Source organism: Bidens hawaiensis, unplaced genomic scaffold (genome assembly GCF_021521415.1).
Source record: "Bidens hawaiensis isolate Kalapana, Puna unplaced genomic scaffold, B.hawaiensis_p1.1 tig00004242_1, whole genome shotgun sequence".
In the NCBI taxonomy this organism is placed as follows: domain Eukaryota; kingdom Viridiplantae; phylum Streptophyta; class Magnoliopsida; order Asterales; family Asteraceae; genus Bidens; species Bidens hawaiensis.
In genome coordinates, this window is record NW_027491253.1 from 78,885 (window position 1) to 95,041 (window position 16,157).

Consider the following 16,157-nt stretch of genomic DNA (forward strand, 5'->3'; position numbering starts at 1 on the left):
CGGTTCTCAACTCAGGATGAAACCGAGGCTAGTCACCACATACCCAATACCATGGAACTTGACAAATATGAACAATAAACTAAAATATGTAGAAGTTAAGCAAGTATAACAAGTTATATGGTTAGATTTGTTAAATATATAAACAAGGACTACAAAGTCCTCCATGTACCTTGCCTTACTAGCCCGACATTTCAACCGGCCGAGACCGGAGAAATGAAAGACCGAAGGTAAACAAGGAGTGTATATTATATATATGTTGTAACATAAGCTTTAAGTATTGAGAAGTTAGTTAAAATGAAAGATTAGCTTATGAAGAACAACCTTAGAATTCAAGAATTTGAGAGAGAAATGAAGAAATGAGCAAGCACAAATGAAGAAGATGGGTGTGTATATATAGGGTAAGTTGAATGGGTCTTTCATAAAGGGTGTTTCATGAAAATGGGTTGGTTATAGACCCAAGAAAGCACAAACTACAAATGGGTCATTCAAGTCTCCATTTTGGTAGTTTTAGTCCCTGGAGTTCGTTTTGAACGTTTTCGGGGAATTTTAAGAACCGAAAAGGGTGTTTTTTTTTATCCAACAACTATAAAACAAATATTTAACATACAATTCATCATTTTGATAATATCGAAAGGTTCGGGATACAAAACGGGTCGGGTTTACATTAAGAATACAAGTATAAAATAACCTGAAATTGACAAATGTCACATCCAAGATATTGAAGAGTCCAAGAAGTTGACTTCTGGATATCTTTGCAAGATTTGAAATATCTTTGCTAAGTCAACTATCATCTAGAAGGTAAATAGATAAAGAAAAAGAAATGTAGGAAGGAAATGGTTTTGCAACTTTAAAATGTTATGACTAGATACTTGGAATTGCATATGTTATTTAGTAGAGAATCCAGGGGGTTATATTTTTAGGAGAGTTGGAAGTTATCTCAAGAATTGGATAAAAAATATGTATGACTTATATGTGTGTGCATATCTCGACAGATTAAGGAAAAAGGAAGCACGTGTATTGTGTTTTAATATATCTATAATTATGTCATACAAATATGATTTAATTTTGTTAGCTTTTAAAAATATATGGATTTTACTAGGTTATACATGCACTTTTGTAGTATAAATAAAGAATAAACATTAAATAAATCATGGAGGGCTGAAAGTGAATACTTATAATTGCAAAATTTTATTAAAGATTAGGATCTGAAAGATGTTTGTACAATGACAAAATGAAAACAAACGAATATTGTAAAAACCCGAAATATTACAGTATCCCCTACTTATAGGAATTTCGTCCCGAAATTAGAGAATAGCTGTAGGGAACAGATGAGGATACTTCTCCTTCATTTGATCTTCATGTTCCCAAGTAAACTCAACTCCTTGCTTCGATTCCCAACGCACCTTGACTAACGGTATACGACTACGCTTGGTAACTTTATCTTTATGATCCATGATCTCAACGGGTCTTTCAACAAAATGCATGGTTTCCTCAATACGAACTTCATCAAGAGGTATTTGGAAATTACCCTCGGCAAGACACTTATTCAAATTCGAAACATGAAATACCGGATGAATATTTGAGAGTTCAGATGGAAGATCAAGTCTATATGCAACAGGACCAATACGCTCAATGATTTCAAAAGGACCAACGAAACGAGGAGATAACTTCCCTTTCTTTCCAAATCTCACAACACCTTTCCATGGAGATACTTTAAGTAGAACACGATGACCAACAGTAAACTCGAGAGGCTTCCTACGTTTATCCACATAACTCTTTTGTCGACTACGAGCAGCGAGTAGATTTTGGCGGATTTGAGCAATACGATCAGTCGTTTCTTGAACTAACTCCGGACCAGTAACTTGAGATTCACCAACTTCATTCCAACAAATAGGAGAACGGCATTTGCGGCCATAAAGAGCTTCGAAAGGTGCCATACCAATGCTAGAGTGAAAGCTATTGTTATACGAAAACTCAATGAGCGGTAGATGAGTATCCCAATTGCCCCTAAAATCGAGGACACATGAGCGAAGCATGTCTTCTAGAGTTTGAATTGTACGTTCAGATTGACCATCAGATTGCGGATGGTAAGCAGTACTAAGATCCAAACAAGTTCCCAAAGAGGATTGGAGAGACTTCCGGAAACGAGAAGTGAAACGACCATCTCTATCGGAGATAATGGTTAATGGAGTTCTATGATGAAAAACAATCCTTTCAACGTAAATATATGCCAAACGATCAACCGAATACGTTTCCTTGATGGGAATGAAATGAGCAGACTTCGTCAAACGATCGATGATTACCCAAATACTATCGTGTTGCTTTCGGGTAGAAGAAAGCTTAGTAATAAAGTCCATAGCAATATCTTCCCACTTCCATACGGGAACGGGAGGTTGCTCGAGCAAACCATAAGGTCGTTGATGCTCGGCTTTGACTTTAGAACAAGTGAGACATTTTGCAACGTAAAGAGCAATGTCTTTCTTCATTCCGGGCCACCAAAAGACGAAACGTAGATCAGCGTACATTTTATCAGCACCGGGATGTACGGAATATCGTGACTTATGAGCCTCGTCCATTATGAATGTGCGAAGGTCATCACGATCGGGAATCCATAAGCGATTAAGGAAATAAAGCAAACCATTGGGCTTGGTTTCCAATTGAGATTCCGCACCACACGACATCTCGTCATACATATTGCCTTCGGTGACGGATTCGTGTTGCGCATTAAGAACACGCTTTTCGAGATCATTTTGAATGAGAACACAGGTAAGCAACACGGACTTGACTTGTTTGTTACAGCTAAGAGCGTCGGCCACGACATTCGCTTTACCGGGATGGTAGCGAATCTCGCAATCATAGTCGCTAAGCAACTCGGGCCAACGACGTTGTCTCATGTTGAGTTCCTTTTGATCGAAAATGTGTTGGAGACTCTTATGATCGGTAAATACTACGCATTTGGTACCATAGAGATAATGTCTCCAAATCTTCAAGGCGAATACGACGCCACCAAGCTCGAGATCATGCGTCGTATAATTTTTTTCGTGAACCTTGAGTTGTCTCGAAGCATACGCGATAACCTTGCCTCGTTGCATAAGAACACAACCTAGGCCTTGGTTAGAAGCATCACAGAATACGACGAAGTCTTCAATACCTTCGGGAAGTGCAAGAATAGGAGCATTGCAAAGCATGTCCTTAAGAGTTTGAAATGCTTCCTCTTGCTTTGACCCCCACTCGTAAGGTTTACCCTTATGTGTAAGAGCGGTGAGGGGCAATGCAATCTTCGAGAAGTTATGAATGAAACGATGGTAATATCCCGCCAAACCAAGAAAAGAACGAACTTCGGTTGGTGACGTCGGTGTCTTCCAATTCTTGACGGCTTCAATTTTTGCGGGATCGCCATGAATACCCTTGTCGTTAACGATATGGCCCAAAAATTGAACTTCCTTAAGCCAAAACTCATACTTCGAAAACTTGGCATACAATTGTTCCTTCCGTAGGAGGTCAAGGATAGCATGCAGATGCTCTTTGTGATCGTTTTCGGATTTCGACTAGATCAAAATGTCATCGATGAAAACAATTACGAATTTGTCCAAGTATGGTTTACACACACGGTTCATGAGGTCTATGAAAACCGCGGGTGCATTGGTTAGCCCAAAAGGCATAACACAAATTCGTAATGCCTATATCGAGTACGGAAAGCAGTCTTGGGAATGTCATTTTCACTAACGCGAAGTTGATGATAACCCGAACGGAGATCGATCTTCGAGAAGCAAGCGGCTCCTTGAAGTTGATCGAAAAGATCATCGATACGAGGGAGCGGGTAACGGTTCTTGACGGTAAGCTTGTTGAGTTCACGATAGTCGATGCACATGCGAAAAGATCCATCCTTCTTCTTCACAAATAAAACAGGTGCGCCCCAAGGAGAAGAACTTGGGCGAATGAAACCCTTATCGGAGAGTTCTTGCAATTGGCTCGAAAGCTCTTGTACTTCAAACGGTGCAAGACGATAGGGTGCTTTAGCAACGGGATTAGCTCCCGGTACGAGATCAATGAGAAACTCGACTTGACGAATAGGAGGAAGTCCAACAACATTATCGGGAAAGACGTCGGGAAAGTCGCGCACTATAGGAATATCTTGAATCTTCTTCTTATCCTTATCTTTCTCCACCACAAGTGCCAAAAAGGCAACGTACTTCTTACGCAAATAATGTTGAGCTTGAAAGCACGACATGAGATTAAGCTTAGAAGCAGGCGTACTACCAAAAACTTTAAGAATACGACCATCTTGAAGAGGTATACGAAGGAACTTATCAAAACAAACGACCTCAACGTGATTCAAAGTTAACCAGTCCATCCCAACTATGACATCAAAACTACCCATTTACATCAGAATAAGATCTATACGGAATTTGACCTTATTAAGAATCATGACACAATCACGAATAACCGAATCGATAGCAATCGAATTCCCATTAGCTACTTCTACGGTAAAAGGCTTAGACAACCTATCCCAAGGCTTATCAATAATGTATGCAAAGTCTAACGAAATAAAACTCTTATCAGCACCAGTATCGAATAAAACGGAAGCAGAATGGTTATTAATAGAGAACGCACCATTCACCACATCACTTGAGCTTTGGGCTTGATTCACGTTCATCATGAAGGCACAACCATTCGAACCTTGAGGAATTGGTGCAGCTTGATTAGTTGGAAGGGCTTGAATAGCAGGGACTTGAGCAGTAGCAGTCGGCGGAGCCATAAGTTGCGAAACTTGAGGAGCATAGGTGTGAGGTGCAAAGCTTTGAGGGATCGGGGGTTGGTAAGTTTGGACCTGGTAGGCTTGGCTAGTGTAGTATGGTGCAGGAACAACTTGGGCTTGATGAGCATAATACGGTGGAGGAATCACACGGGCTTGATTGGCACAGGCTAGCAATGGGCACATATTGCGGAGATGACTAGGATCTCCACAATGGTAGAAAGCACGGGTATTTGGAACACCGGCTTGAGCTTGGGGGTTATTAGCAGCTCGAGAAGCAGACGGTGCGGGTTTTTGAGGAGCGGCTCGTACATTTGGAGGTGCACGGCAAGTATTCGCAAGATGCCCATAACGGTTGTACGAGGTGCAAAGACGGCAAGTGGTTGATGCGGGATGATGGCAGTTACAGATCAAACACAAAGGGTGCGGTCCAATATACGGCTTCTTGTTGGGTGCATTTTGGTTCGGGGCTTGGTTGTTGGGCTGGTTTACGGCATAGTTTTGGTGATGAGTGTTGCGTTTTTGTCCATTGTTGTTGTTCTTGTGGTAACGGTTAGAGTTGTTGTTTTGGGCAGGCTTAGGGTCGGCTTTAGCATCACTAGAGGATTCAACTTTACTTTTTTCAGCAACAGGCTTGGAGTCCTTTAGGGACAGTTGTACCATCTCGAACGTGATCATCAGTCAAGGAAGCAGCGAGGGTTATAGCTTCCTCCAGCGTGAGGGGGTCTCGACTGACAACCGCGTCATGGAAAATAGTAGGTAGTCCACAGATATACTTGCGGATACCACGGGACAACGGGGTTACAAGATGAGGTACCACCCGACTCAGTTCCTTGAATCGGTTCGAGTAAGTAGAGCTATCGCCACCAATTTGTTTCAGCTCCCAAAACTCCGTCTCGAGCCTTTGCAGTTCATGCTCGGGACAAAACTCTCTCTTCATAGCTTCCTTAAGCTCCTCCCAAGGCATGGCCAATGCTTCATTAATACCTTGGAGGTCCTTGAATGTGGTCCACCAAGTAAGGGCACGTTCCTCGAAAACGCTAGTGGCAAAACGAGTCCGTTTCTCGTCCGGACACTCGCTATGGATAAAGATGTTTTCCATCCTCTCAAACCAGCGGAGGAGTTTAGTAGCATTCTCCTCGCCAAGGTAAAGAGGGGGTTTGGCACTCGTGAAATTCTTGTAGTGATAGTTGTTGGTGGGTGCACTCGAAGTACTGAATCCATTCGAGTTGATATTTTGGAGTTGAGCCACCACCTTGGCAAAGCATCGTTGAACTCCTTCGTGATGCGAGCAGCCAAACGGTGATCATGAGCAGCCGATGGACGGCGGTTGCTACGGCGACGAAGTTGAGAAGACATTCTGCGGGGACCAAACGTGAAATATTATAAGGATTGGGTAAGTTGTGTAAACGAGTCAATGAAGGATAATGAGGAAATGTGACTAATAAGCGCTAATGATTCGTCATGTCTTGAGGACAAGTCGCGATTTAAAATAATGTGATTAACTTTGGGATAATTAATTAAATTTATTTCAAATTAAAGTGTAACATGTTATTGGGTTGGGTTTTCCATGGGCTTCCCATGGTAGCTCAAGACCCAAAAATAAATAACAAATTAAATCAAGTGAGTTGGCCTCCCGTGAGCTTTCCATGGCAATTTGAATGGCCCAACTAAATCATAAAATTAAGCTTCGGGAATTGGGCCTCCCATGAGTGTTCCATGGTAGTTTAAATGTCCCCAATTACATAACGGGACTTATATATTGAGAATTGGGCTTTCCATGAGCGTTCCATGGCATTTTATTGCCCAATTAAATAACGATTAACACACAATTTGAGTTGGTCGGCCCATGAGCGTTACATGGCATTTTAACTGACCCAACTAATTAACGAATTAACAATTCAATAGAGTGGGTCGGCCCATGAGCGTTACATGGCATTTTAACTGAGCCCACTAATTATCGAATACACGAATCAAAATGAGTAGTCGGAGAATCTCGTGAATCACCACGGTGATATTTCCAACAAAATATCGAATCAAAACGGTTTGTGAAATGAATAGTTAGAGTGTCCATGGGTTGTCATGGATTTTCCACCCAACTAAACATTTAAAAATAATTAAAACGCAATTTTGGAAAGTTTCTGAATTTAGCCACGAACCACCGTGAATTCGGTTTTTATTAAAGGAATGCAACCAGTTGATTGGTCACGTTTGATTCACTTAAGGTCCGGTTATATGACATATTGTCCAGCTTTGGCCTAGGGACTCGAGTACTGTGGTCGGGTTATCCTCCAGGTAAGGAATAGCGTTTTACCTTTGGTTCTCGGAACCGTTTTGCCAAGGCCCAACTCACAGTTCTCTAGTCCCCTACGGCTACTAACCAAACATGTCATACTCCCATGCCCTAAAGAGAGGGAGTAAAAACAAATCTTGGGAATTCTTAAGGAATTTCCCAAATTAAAAATGCAATCTACTAAATATATTAAAAGATTTTTAAAGATTTGAAAAATATTTTGAAAGTGAGGCATAGCCTCAGATTTAGTGTGTGCAATAATTACCAAAAATAAAAGATCTAATGAATTTTTATCTAAAAATAAAAGATGTAATAATAACTAACTACCTAAATAGAAAGATATAATATATAATTTCCTAAAATAAAAGATATAGCTAACAAATTACCTCAAACGAAAGGATATCGTAAATAATTACCTAAATAAGCTACAAATAATTAATGAGCAAAATAGTTCAGATAGGCACGTATAGGGTTCCTAGCATATGACTAGGACATTTTCTAACCACCTATCTTAAACCTTCGGCTTTGATACCAATCTGTCACACCCCAACCTATGGCGGAAATGCCGGGGCGTGAGCATGATTGCTCATAGCTCGAGGTAACTATCATGCAATAATTGTGACAATATCTAATAATTAATTCATTCCAAAAATAACCAAATAATATCCAAAAATAGTAATTTAATTTCCAAACAATAATCATGACAAAATAGAAATAATCCAAATTATAACTTAAATAAAGTGTTTCTTGAAATGGCCTAAGGTCTTAATCTAGCATTCCAATATTCCAAGTCTTCAGTTTAAACGATAACCTGCATATACATAGAAAGTACAATAGTTTTGTCAACAAAAAATGTTGAGTGAGCATGCCATTAATTTTGCAATGATATATATAATATGAAAAGTAGCAAAACGCAAGTAAAGCGGTAAATAAACCAAACCAATGAGCAAATAAGTGTCAAGTGAACCATTGCCAAGAGAATCGGGCGCCGGTTAAAACTAGACGGTCGTGTGATCATAATATATTGAGAATATGGTGGACCTCTCCGAATGCGCAAATTAAACAAGTAATCAATTTAGCAACTAGGTCTAGCAATTCACACACAATACCACGTTTGCTAATGTTAAGATATGTATAATATGAAATATTATAAGTACGTTTACGCCCCCAAAACTTTTGAAAATATGTGAAAACGAGGGACTGACAAAACTCACATGTGATGCCTCTAGAACTCGTGACTCTTTTGGGCGAATGTCAGGTCGTTTCTGGGCATCAAATGCACCTGGGAATTTAACCAAACTACACATTAATGAAATCCTTGGAAGTGGGAAAAGGAATCAACGAAATCGGAGTTCGTTTGATACCTTAAACAGGATGACAAAGTAAAAGTATCACTGCAGTATCGGTTCTTGTGTAGTATTGACTTTAAGTGGATTTGAAGGTCGAAAACTTGATAAAATGAAGTGAGGCCAGTGTTAATCTTTCAGGAGGAGATTGAAGGTTAAAATAGAAGAAGAATGGAGTCATTTAGTTGAATTTGGAGTGAGATATGGGTCTTCAAAGTTGAGTTTCAGCTGCTGGTAGAATCTAGGATAGAGATAGTGAAAGATTTGGTAGATTTTGTAGGTGTTGGAGTGGAGTGTAAGGTTGTCCAAGATATTGAAGAGTCCAAGAAGTTGACCTCTGGATATCTTTGCAAGATTTGAAATATCTTTGCTAAGTCAACTATCATCTAGAAGGTAAATAGATAAAGAAAAAGAAATGTATGAAGGAAATGGTTTTGCAACTTTAAAATGTTATGACTAGATACTTGGAATTGCATATGTTATTTAGTAGAGAATCCAGGGGGTTATATTTTTAGGAGAGTTGGAAGTTATCTAAAGAATTGGATAAAAAAAATGTATGACTTATATGTGTGTGCATATCTCGACAGATTAAGGAAAAAGGAAGCACGTGTATTGTGTTTTAATATATCTATAATTATGTCATACAAATATGATTTAATTTTGTTAGCTTTTAAAAATATATGGATTTTACTAAGTTATACATGCACTTTTGTAGTATAAATAAAGAATAAACATTAAATAAATCATGAAGGGCTGAAAGTGAATACTTATAATTGCAAAATTTTATTAAAAATTAGGATCCGAAAGATGTTCGTACAATGACAAAATGAAAACAAACGAATATGGTAAAAACCCGAAATGTTACATAGACCTTAGCCTTGACCGTCTTAACTTTGAGTTTTGACGCATACCGTAAACAAAATATATGTAATAACTTATACTAAAAAGTCAATTTCCCGAACCGACACAAATTAATAGATTGCCAGATTGGCCTGTCACCCATACGACTGACCCATGAAGCTCGACTCCAATCTTGCACTTCACATGTGAACCAAACAATGATTAGATTCAACAATCACCCCCTAATCTTAGTTTAATTTTCAAGTGGATATGATAAGTAAGAAGAAGATACGTTAATTCTAACCTTATTTGTAAATAATAAATAGAAATCTACCATTACAACTAAATCAATTAAAAATAATAATTCTTTAAATAAAATGTCCATTTTATTTAGTTTAATTCCAACACAATATGTGCCTATGACCCAAATAAATTTACCTAACAATTAAATATCTCAATTGAACGTGATGAGAATATTTGTATTTCAGACATGGGAAAGCAACATGTTATGGTGAAATGATCTTGTGAATAATTTATTGTTACATTTCAGTCCAAGTGGGTTCCTTTAGAGTGAAATCATGTTAAGAGGATCTTCAAAAGGCATGTTCATAACCTTAATCATCATCACGTTATCATTATCAGCATTTTTGTATTACACAAAAATATATTTTATATGCATGATTGTGCTCCGAACAAAGACATGACTTAAGCAATAATGCTTTTATAATCAAATCGGTCATCCAATCAGCCGTCTTACCGAAAACAAAATTATATATTTTAGTGTGGATTTGTAATATTAACAAAAATATAAAATATGAAATAAACAAAATACTAGGCTTTAGTTTTGGATTTTTTATATATATAAATCCAGTTCGACCCATTGTGAATCGGTTCAAAAGCATTCAGCCAGACCGTTTGTGTAGTCGGTTTTCATTCCTTTATCTAACTGGTCGTGGCCATCAGGTCCCGTGTTATAAGTTGATTGTTTTTTAATGATCCGTAATCGTAGGAGTGATACATTCGTGGGCTTGAAAAAGATTTCTAGAATAATAACTTTTTAAGAAGCCACTTCGTGTAAACTTAGTAGCGGTCAACTTTGACGCTTTTTATTGGGTCAAGTATTTCATTTGCAAAATTCCAACTGCTTGAACTCAAGTAGAAAAGAAGGTCTGGATTAAACACTCCAGTCAATCGCTAATGAATTCTTTTAACTATTACAACATAAGAGATGCTATATTAGAATGCACCTTTGGTTTCATAGCTCATTTATATACGATGCCACACTTGCTTTGAACGAAAACGTGACTTCAAACTCATAAGACCCATTTATATATACTTTAAGAGTCTCTTTGGTATTGTTTGGTATAAAGTAATAGAATGGTAAGATTATTACCATTTCGTTGTCATGTTTGATTAACATTTAAGGATCAAACGAATCATCACTTTATGCTATCTGGTAGACATGAGAAGACGCAGAAAATGAAATATAAGTTGATAAAAATATCCTTATCTTAAAGTAAAGATACTATACCAAAAGAAAAAAATAATTGTAATGATGGCGGCAGGGGTAGCGACGAGGGTGGTAGTGGCAGACATGTGGTAGCGACAGCAATGGGGGTTAGGTGTTGGTGTCAAGAAAATGAATGAATGAGGAAAGGAATAATTTTTTTTTTGGGGGGGGGGGAGGTTAAATGAATGGTTTTAATGAAACAAGATTTCTTGTATGCTCTTTGATTCCGTTTCATTGAATAACCAAAAACCTTTTTTTTTAATTCTCTCGCAATGGTCCATTCCGTATCGTGTATCATTATGCGTACCGAACACTACCTAAGTCTTTAATGCATGCACGATATCCGTTATACATGTGGTACATTTTAGGGCAATTCTTCAACGATAAATTTTAACTGTTTTTTATTAATTCCCTATTACAAAAATATAATGTTATGCTACTTGTCACACCCACATTAATATTTGTAATTTAAAACTAATTGGCATCCTAAAGTAATGACCATTTATTTGTAAATTGATAACTATTCACTATTAATTTAAAATACGCTAATAACTAAATAAATACTTGCCAATGATGTCCAGTCCAATTGGTCAGAGGCATAGGGGCTAGTGATGTCATACCCCGACCATAGGCGGCGGAACATGCCGAGGTGTAACGATTGTCCATAAGCACATGACACTAATTAAAGTGACAGTATTTAATAAACTCATTTCATTTCACAACATCGAAAATGTCACATAACAATTATCCATAAAACAACCATGAACAAGATATCACAAAACATGGCAAATTGATATTGTTCATTTTTACTAATATCCTAAGGTCTTTGATGTCGTTTTCTTCACAATCATAAATCAACCAAGATGCAAACCTGCAACATTTCATAAAATAAAGTTTGTCAACACAAAGGTCGGTGAGCAATTCATAAGTTTAATCATATTAGTATATAATAAAGATAGCAACAAAACTTGCATACGAAACGATAAATAAAAGTGGTAATTTGGATAAATAGATATCGCTAAACACATTAGCGACACCTAGCTATAAGGGGATGCCAAATAGTCTAGGATTTTATAGTTATCGTTAATTGCATTACGTTAACGACACCTTGCTATAAGGGGATGTCAAATAGTATAGGATTTTATAGTTCCACCAATCAAAAGCGATAAACACATAGGCATATAAGCATAGAACACCAAATCGAGCAATTATTTAGGTAAAGTATACAACTACGTTTGTGGTTTAAGATTCAAATATAAAGCATTTTGTTGAATAAGTATGAAATGTCACCCCCAAAATAAAAGATGGAAAATGGGGTATGAAGTACTCACCTTCAAGTAGTAAACTTGAAAGATGATAATTTGGAGATTTGTCGGAACGACGAGTTTAACGCACAATGCCTAAAAAGAAAAGAAGTCTTGAATTTAGAAAGGTTGTCTTGAAGGTCTTTAAACAAAATAAATGTTGAGAAATATAAATAATTAAAGTTCAAGGTTTAAAATGTGACTATTTAAGAATTTATAATAATAACCCTTTAAAAATGTAAGTTTGCTCGAAACCGGGTTAAAGTATCTAACCTTAATATTTACTCAACCTATGTTAAGTAATAAGGTGGGTAAAATGCAAGAATGCAAATCCCTTTGGAATAAAGATACTAAAACGGGTTTTTTTTATCGAGTGTTCGGGTTGTCAGTTCGGGTCTTGATAATTGGTCAAATCCAAAGTCAACTTTCCAAAATATTGAATGTTATGAGATAACTCAATATAATTTAATAAGACTTAACCAAGTATGTAGTTCCATTGTTTTAGAACTAACAACGCACGTTAAGCGAGTGTTCGGTTTTGTCGGTCCAAACTTTGTTATGAGATCAAGTTGGATCCAACATTTCCAAGTACTTAAGAAAATATTTAAAAATCAATTTGTAACTATTTTTAAAGAAATATACAAGTCTTGATGGCTAAAAAAAAACACACTTGTGTGTCTTAAGCGAGCAAGAATCGGTTTGGTTCGGTTTCCATCTTACAACAAGTTCATAGATGGTTTCCACATGTCCAAACACTAAATAACTTGTATAATAATGTACAAATAAAAAAATACCAAAAGTTAACAATAAAGTCTTTAAACAAAAGTTCGGTTTTCGGTTCGGATCGTGTTTCGGGTTAAGACCGAGGTAAGATTCTACAAACCCATAACCATAGAATTTGTAAAAATGCTTTTAGAAACTTAGATTTAACACTAAGTATGTTTAAACAAACAAAACTAGTAACAAAGTTCGGTTTACGGTTTAGAGCTATTTACGGTTAAACCGAAGCATAGACTCTTAAAAACCCATAACCATGGAACTTGTAAACATGACCAACAAACTAAAATAAGCAAGATTAATATGTATGAACAAGTTATATAGATGTATATATATCAAGGACACGAAGTCCTCCATGAAGCCTTGCCTTATGGGGTCCGAAAACTCACCGACCGGAATCGGAGAAGTAACTACCAAAGGTAAACAAGGGGTGTATATTATATATATGTTGCACAACCATAAACAAGTATTAATAAGGCTACATAAACTAATTAAGATGAAAGACCAAAATCCTTCAAGAACACTTAAGAAGATAACCTTGAATCTTTGATGTTTGAGAGAGTTTTTTTTTTTTTTGAGTTGTAGCAAGAGAAAATGAAGAGGAAAGGTGGTGTATATATAGGGTAATGTTGGTGGTCAAATATGGGTGTGAGACACAAGAGTTTTCATGCAAAATGGATCAAGACAAAAACACAAAACAACAAAAAAATAAATAAATAAATAAATAAATAAATAAATAAAAATAAAAATAGGATGTTTTCAAGACTCAACAAGTGTGAAACAATATTGTAACATAAATCCATTATTTTGATTATAACATAAGCTTCGGTTTACAAATCGGGTCGGTTTACATAATAAACAAATACAAAAACGAATACAAACAAGACCCGAAATTGACGAATGTCACAAGTGATGGAAGACTTGGGGAGACCCAAGTTCGATTCTTGAAGCCAACCGGTTTTATCATAGGTGGGTAGGGACCCTGTTAAATGTCATTTTGCAGCCTGTGGGTTTTCCCGGTTTGAACGCCTTAGTCTTACCCTGAACCCGCGGGCCCGGTTCAGACAACGTAAGTGGTTAGGTGTGGGGTGTTGGGACTCTCGACATGCTTGGGGGTGTGATCCATCAGATACGAAATTCGCCGTTCAAATAAAGAAATTAAATAAATACTTAAATTGTTTTATTAAAACAATATTGTACAACCAACTGACTTTTAACAACGTATGATAAATATTGTTTTTTATATTTCGTTTGATTATTAAATATTATATTTTTATCATTTATTCATATAATATGCGGGTCTCATGTTAGTCTTTCATAATCCATAATCTATGAGGTAGGCAAATGGTAAGTAGATATCCATGAGTTAGTCGTGGATGAACATCATGTGGTGATTCGTTTTTTCTTTCTTATTCGTGGGGTTGACAAAGAATTCTAGAATACTTTGGACGTCACTTTGGTCGAATCATATTAGCGGTCAACTTAATCTTACTTTTTAAATATTTCACTCTTGCTATGTGTAAAATACCAACCACTTTGTTTTCAATGAAACAACATAGAATAAATTATTTATAACAAGTGTTTAGTTAAATTTGAATACAGAAAAAGTCATCAATTATCCAGCCGCTCTTCAAGGGTGAGGGTTCAACTCCTATCAAGTTCAAAGAACATGTAATAAATTATTAAGGAGTTTAGTTAGATTTGTCGTAGATAAATTTTTTTATATAACTATTTAGTTAAATTTGAACACAAAGGTCAAAGATGATTACTTTTTATAAGTTGAAAGCTTATTTGGAAACTAAAACAAATGTTATAAGCTAAAACTGCCTGAAATTCTAAAATCATTATAACTTTGGTTGACAGTCGGCTATGATTTTCATGATTTTCTCCGGAAACACCGGCCACCATTCCCAAAACAAAAAACACCAAAACATATGCCAATGAACTTTAGCTCAACTGCTATTTGAGAGAAAGTGAAGATTTTGGCTGAAGACCGCAAGGTTTCTAGTTCGAATCCGACCCAATCCCAGGTTTACCGGAAGTTGATAGGTTTGAGCTACCCATTGTTATTTGTGATCGTGGACGTGTGAGTTCGTCTTTTGTCAATGAGTTACCCCGGGTAGTTGAGCTTTGTTGATAGTTAAAAAAAAAAAGAAAGAAACTTTTATATCTCATGCATTAGAATTTGGAAACTTGGTGTAGACAAATAGTTTTAGTTTAAGATGTGCTAATTTAGCATGCGAGAGCTTGAGCTCGAGGCTTCGAGATAGACTCGTTAATAAATTCAAAGTCAGAGAATAGCTCTGACTCGACTTATATATTTGTAACTTCCACTTATATAGATAATAATAGAATATATATTATTTTGTTATTTTTATTATATTTTTTATACAATATAATATTTATTACATAAAATAAAAAATTTGTATTTATATAAATAGTAGTGCAGAATAGATTTACAAGCCTACCAAACCATATGTTTGGGCTCTAACTCACTTGTTAAGCGAACTTTAATTTCGCATCGAGTTCATTTAAGCTTGATTTGTTTCGAGCATTTAATTGCTAAGCCCGTCTTGATTTGTGCGAGTTGGGTCGCAAGTCGTGAACAGTAATCAAAACTTGCCCGGCACAACTCTTTTTACAGTTGTCCGCCAAATTTTATATATATATATATATATATATTGAGAGAGAGTGTTATTGAGAAAACTCTAAAAATTATAATTGCTTGAAGGCTGAAGCAACTATTACACAAGCCCTAGAAATTATGGTTTGTGATCACGGTTCATTCAATGATAATCACAAATTATAAGTGCTTGAAGGCTCAAGCAACTATTATACAAGCCATTTGAGCATGTATTATTATAGTGATTCATTACATATAAAGATTTTTCAATTGATATTTTGAATTAATTATTTAGTTGTGAATACGTGTGAGGTAAATCCTGCTAAACATAGTCATGCGAAGGTAATGATTGCAGTATTGAAAGTTACAAAACCTGAATAATGGTGTGCCAATGTCTAAATCCGATAGATGGAGCCTAATCCGGTTGTGACAGTGGCACACTCCTCTATCAATTTAGACACCCTTAATATGCTCCATATTGGTCGATATGGAGCATATCGGTCCCTATCAAACCGACAAAACTGACAAATGTCCATATTGGTCAATATGGACCATATTGTCATCATTTAGCCAATGTTAGAGTCTACCAAATGGCGAGGGAATATGATATATATCAACCTTAAATGGACTTTGATTGCAAATTATGACAATATGGCCCATATTGACTAATACATATCATATTGTAAAATTAATAGGTACATATTGGCC